Source organism: Felis catus, chromosome A3 (genome assembly GCF_018350175.1).
Source record: "Felis catus isolate Fca126 chromosome A3, F.catus_Fca126_mat1.0, whole genome shotgun sequence".
Classification (NCBI taxonomy): Eukaryota; Metazoa; Chordata; class Mammalia; order Carnivora; family Felidae; genus Felis; species Felis catus.
In genome coordinates, this window is record NC_058370.1 from 115,948,533 (window position 1) to 115,954,296 (window position 5,764).

Sequence of the window (5,764 nt, forward strand, 5' to 3'; positions counted from 1 at the left end):
ATTTATAGGGGCGGGGGGCGTGGCTCGGCCCCGGGAGACCCCGCCCCCTCTCACCCACTCCTGGAATAACGTCACCAAAATCATGAATGGCTTCAGCTCTCGCAGCTCCCGCGGGCGGCGGCTCGGGGGCGCGCTCAGGCTCAGCTTCCCCCGAAGACCGTGGTTTGCTTCTAGCCGGCCTCCCTCCCCACGACTCACACACGCACACACGCGCGTGTACACGCGCGCGCGCACACACGCACGCACCAGGGTGGGAGTTCAATGTCAACGCCGCTTCCCGCCGACGAACCTGCCGGCGTCCGCGCCCCTCTCCGCGCCCCCCTCCTTGCACAGTCCCCTGGGCGCTCCGGGAGGAGGACTGTGGGCTAGAGGAGGGCGCTGGGCGGGTTCCGGACGTGACTGCTCGGCGGCCGCGCTGCGCGGTAGGAGGGCGCCATCCTTCGACCCTGGATGCCTGGCTCCAGCGCCCTCCTTTGCACCCTCTCCTCGTCCCCAACCCAGAACTCAGGACTCCGCTTCCGGCGTTCAGCCCCCAAACTAGGCCTCTCCCGCGACACCTCGATCCCTGCGCGGGAGGCGCGTCCCTTCCATCTCTGGCAAGCTGCGTGGAGATGAGAGCACCGCTGAAAAAGAGGCGGTGGGAAGGTGGGAGGGGACGCGAAGCTGGGGAGAAGAGTTAGCTTGCGAGGGGCTGATTTGCAGCCTGCAGATCCGTGGAGGGTTTTATTTGTGTGAGAAAGGATGTGGTGTCGTCGTAGGGTTTTTCCACTGGACACCTACACACACCGTGGCGCGGGGCATGGGGTGCAGGTGGGCACTGCGCAAGCCCACCCCACCATCCTTGGCTCCCAGATCTGCTGCAAAGAGCAGAAACAAAGAGCTTCAGCCAAACCCCTCCCGCGCTGCGCAAGAATTACAACTCCAGGGGTCTGTCCAGGTGGTCAGGCTTCGCTGTCCCCACAGCCAGGATGGGAGTCTGCCCCTCTGTGGCTGGAGCGCGTTGCTTCACACCTCTGCTTCAAAAACTCCTGTAAAATGGCTTTAGAACCCTGATCTATATGTGTACAGGGAATTTGAGGAAGTGTGTGTATGAAGAAGAGGAAGGGGGAGCTATCAAAAACTTGGCAAAATTGAACGTGCTTTTGAAGTCAGCTCCTTGAAAGGGAGTGGACGTATTAAATCCATAGATATGTGCTTAAAAGTGGAAATACATACACTTATCTCAGGTAAAGGATGGTAGGATTGATGGTGAGGATTTAACCATGGCAGGACCATGAGGAAGCCCAAATAAAAAGGATAAGAATTAAATAAAAATAACTTTGCTATTTTTAGTCAGTCATATATATACAACCTAAGTTATAAACAGTGTACTTCCTATGAAAACACAGCTTCAAGCCCCTCCCCACAAGCTATTCCTTTCAGCCAGAGAAATTCAGGAGCTTCTCCCCACCCCAACTCCACCCGGTAAGATAAATCACAAATTGATTTATGCTGCGCAGTACCACCTTCATGCTGCTCCTCTCCAGGTAGTGTCCTGATGGAGGTCGATGCTTCTATGGACACGTGCTAAGCGGAGATGCTCCAGTATGGGGTTACTGCTAACAGCTGGGTGGGGGGGGCGTTCGTGCCTTTTGCATAAGGTGGAGAAGTTTCTGGAAGGCTGGGTGTGACATGTTGTCATCTCCGCAGCCAAAGGAGAAGCCAATGCTTGGAGAGCTGGTTTCCAGGTTGAAACTTGACAAGGCCTGAGGTAAGCCCTGGGAGAGCAGAACCAATGCCCTCTGCCATTTCTCCCCGGAAGCAATCCCTGGCAAGACCTGGGATGAAAGACTGACTCATCACTTTTACATACCAACAGTGCCACGTTACATGTTTGTGATTATTGCTTGTGAGGTTTTCTTTACTCATAAAGCTACCCCGACCCCTGCAACACACACACACACACACACACCCTTAAAGTGTCAAAATGGCCTCATTTTGAAGAGGTTGGGAAGTAAGGCCTCTGCCAGCAGATGTCTGGCCTCCTGCAAATTTCCTACATTGGAGAACCTTCAGGTAACTAACTACCTGATGCCTGCTCTTGAGGAAACTTTGTATTATGCCATTTTAACTAACTTTACCTCTTGTCAGTAAGTTGGAATGGAAAGCAAGCCTTGGGTTAGAACCCCAAATCTACACTTTCTGTTTCCCCACTGGAGCCACAGCGGTGCATTCATTCACATGAAAATATGGGAGGCAGGGGCTAAACTTCGGCATAACAACCATGGCATTTCTCGATCGTAATACTTTTTGCAGCGCCTTGCAGTTTTTCAAAGCGTTTTCATGATCTCGGCTTTCGGAAGAATGTAAGAAGATTACCACAGCACTACATACAGTCCCTAGCTTACAGTGTGCAAACGGAGACTGGAATAAATTACGGCACTTGCCAAAGATCACACAGCTACTCCGCTACTTTGCTCTGGATCAGCTCTGTAAAGACACAGGTATTTGAACATGCTTCCCAATATCCTGTGAGATAGGATATCTTCCTTCTGTCCCTACTGCCTTCGAATAAATAAACAGAAACACCAGTGAATGATGTTAACATAGAGCCCCAGAACCTTAGAGCTAAGAGACCTTCCAAATCACCGAATCCAGTCTCCTCATTTTACAGGTGAGAAGACACCTAAGAGATTAAATGGCATGTCCAAGGTCACCAGGCTATTGAATGGTGTAGATGGAACCTGAACGCAGGCCTGCAGACCACTGGGCCAATGTTTTTTCCACTACCACTCTATGTCTTGCGCTGCCTCTGCCGAGAAGTCAGCAGCAGAAGTGAAACACAGGACCTGGACTCTCCAAACCACATCAGCCCACAACTGACATTCACTGAGCTTCTGTTATGTGCAGCCCAGGGAACTAAACATCCTTCTGCACTCCCTCCGTCTTCCACCTTTGTCCCTGGGAACTCACGGGTCCCAGTGCAATTCTGCTTCAATAGAAATCCAAGTGCGATCAGCCCTGCCTTGCTTTCCAACATCGCATACATCCAGTTTCCCAGCTCTTTCTCTCTCGTGCCTAAAATAAGAATTCCTTTATATATTGTTAGAGTTCCCTCTGGCACCACTGTGCCAGGTATGCAGGCCACGTAGCTAATTAGTCATTAAGTTAAAAAGTCTCCATCTAAATTCATTTAGCAATCTGGTTCCATGCTTTATCCGCCCCCTGCCTTGCAAAAAGACAGTATTGTATGTAATCTGCCTAGCAGTGGTGCCTCTGGTTAGCCGTAAGGGACTTCATGAAGCAGCTAAGTACACTCAGATGCACATTTGTGCCTCGCAATGACTTTAAGACATAGGCACCGTTCCATTTGTCAGATGAAGGAAGAGAGGCTCTGAGAGATTAAGCGGGCCATGGCCACACAGCTCGCAAATGGCTGAACCAGAATTTGACTCTGGGTCTTGTTGGTTCTAAAGCCTATGTTTTCCCCACAATCCCACATTCATCCTGGCCCTTGTGGCTTCATTGATTTGTTTTAACAGAGAAACTACAAACTGAATATTACAATGTTAGTTCCAATGGCAAAGACCAGGACTACTGGAGTCCATCCAGTGAGGTAGGGCTGGTGGAATAAAAACATTTCCCACCCACCCTGGGAGTCTGGGAGCTTCTTAAAGATATGTCAAAGGCGTGGGGTTAAAAAAAAAAAGTGAGTAGGAGAAGGGGAGTTTCTAGCCAATTTTTTCAGTGAAACTCGTTTGAGTACATAAGAAATCTGAAAGGCAAGAATGTGTGTGGGTTGATGTAAGGATGAAACGAGGTAGAGTTATGAAAACACTTGGTAAGCTGGAAAGCACTGAGCAGATACAAGGCTTGTTTTTAAGGTGCTTGGGGGGAAATATGGGGTTCAGCAGAGTTGATTGCATCTGCTTTGGTTTTTTACTCAGTTCAACCACGGACTGCCCCATTTTCTCCTGGAGTCCCTTGACTGAAGCTTCCAGCTCCGGGTGGGACAGACAATGGAGGCAAGCAGTGAAGCTCTGGCCGGTGGGTGCTGTGGTGGCCCCAGTGTCCCCACGTCACCCCTCACCCCCCCAAGAGTTCCTCCAGTCTTCGGTGCTCTGCAGCACATGTCCAGCTGTGTTCTGGACGCATGACGAGTGAGCAAGGCCTGTGTGTGGGCATGCTTCCCACCTCAGCCGTCAGGGAATCAGTCCATGCACAAACAACCCAAGCCCACCAGACCAAATCCTCTAGCCTTTGACTCACTTTGCTGTCCGTTCTCAGGCACATTGCATGACTGCTCTGTTAGGAGTCCCAGACTCCTAAAGCAATAAAGCAGGCAACAGGAATCTTTTTAGCTCTCAGGACACTAATAAGGCAAAGAGAAATTGCTCTATAAATGCTCAGGGGAAAGGGCTTTGCATGCTATCATCAGGGCTCTGAGGCCCGACGTAAAGCATGTGGGTACTCTTGCACTGTGCTATCTTGGGGAGGGGGCTCCTTCTTTCCACCCAGAATCCCTTCACCCCACCTCCCACCCCCCAAAAGAAGGCTGGGATCTGCCAGCCCACAAGCTTTTGCCTTCCCACATATCAAAGAGATTCGGCCCTGGCATTTTCTTTATTTCTATCAAGGGGCCTTTGAACCAAGGGGATTTTTAGAGAAAGAAAACTCTATGGAATCTTTAGGGTCCAGGCTCTTGAAAGAAAACACTAAAACTGGAGCCAGTTCAAGGCACTCGTGTCCAATTAAGGAAATGCTCACATTCCGATCCTAGCTCTGGCTCTAGCGTGCTTTCTCTCTTTCCACATCTACACAGGAATGCACTTTAACAGCCAGAAAAGAGGTACCTCTCACCAGGACATGTATCATATAGCACAGGGATCCTTGGGGTGGGCTCCAGCAGGCTGCTACCTTCCCTGAATTAGACAAAGAGCACAGACCATGGAACCATCCAAACTCCCTTCATACCCCCCTGTCTGCCCCTCCCCCAGCTCCCCCTATGTCACCCACAACTCTGGACCAGAGAAACTCTGGCATACCTGTGGGTTAGGAAAACACAATAGTTTCTCGTGAAGGACAGGACTTTCAGTTTTCTTTTCAAGTAGACAGGATGTCACCCTGCTTCCTCCAGGGGCAGCGGCGTCCCTCCTGGCTTCACACCCGTGGCCCCTCTGTGGAGGAGCAGTGAATTATGCACCAGCGAAGAGCTCCTTCAGACCTCCTGTGCCAACTGTAACCCGAGCTCACACCAGCTCGCTGGAGCCTTAGGTGTGTTTCACACCCACAGAGTGCCCAGCCTCGGGATCAGATAGCTGGGTCCATGTTACACTTTCCTGCCCTTTTTCAGCAGCAATTCAACCAGGCCTTAGGCACCTACCGTGTGCCAGCTGCTGGTGGCTCCAAGGAATCGCTTAGGGGAACTTGGGCTCTCCTAAATCCATCACCCCTCGAAGCCACCCAAATAAACACGCTCTACGTGATAACTGTGTATCTGCCAGGCCGACACAGCTTTAAGACAAATTCCTTAAATTGCTTTAGTTATACCTTACACAATCATAAGGCTGAGGAAAAACGGCACACATGCGTGTAAGTTTTGCATATGAGTTTGCATATAAGCCCCCTCACCTCTGCCTATCCTACCAGATTTGTTCCCCTTGAGCTCCTTATATAATATAAAGAAATCGAGGGCTGCTTCTGGGGCTTGGCATGGGGTCCATCACTGGGGGGACTAGGAGGACCAGATGTCAGCCCCCTCTGAGGCCATAAGATAACCACTGCA

At 50.8% G+C, this 5,764-nt stretch overlaps 1 long non-coding RNA gene across 1 annotated transcript; it reads right to left on the reverse strand.

The window, feature by feature from the left end:
• Window positions 1–3,782: 3,782 nt before the first annotated feature.
• LOC123384565 lies at window positions 3,783–5,503 on the reverse strand. The gene is made up of 3 exons (XR_006595848.1): window positions 5,025–5,503; window positions 4,840–4,901; window positions 3,783–4,351 (listed from the first exon to the last, which is right to left on the reverse strand). It is a non-coding gene; the product is annotated as an uncharacterized LOC123384565 (long non-coding RNA).
• Between the last annotated feature and the right edge of the window lie 261 nt (window positions 5,504–5,764).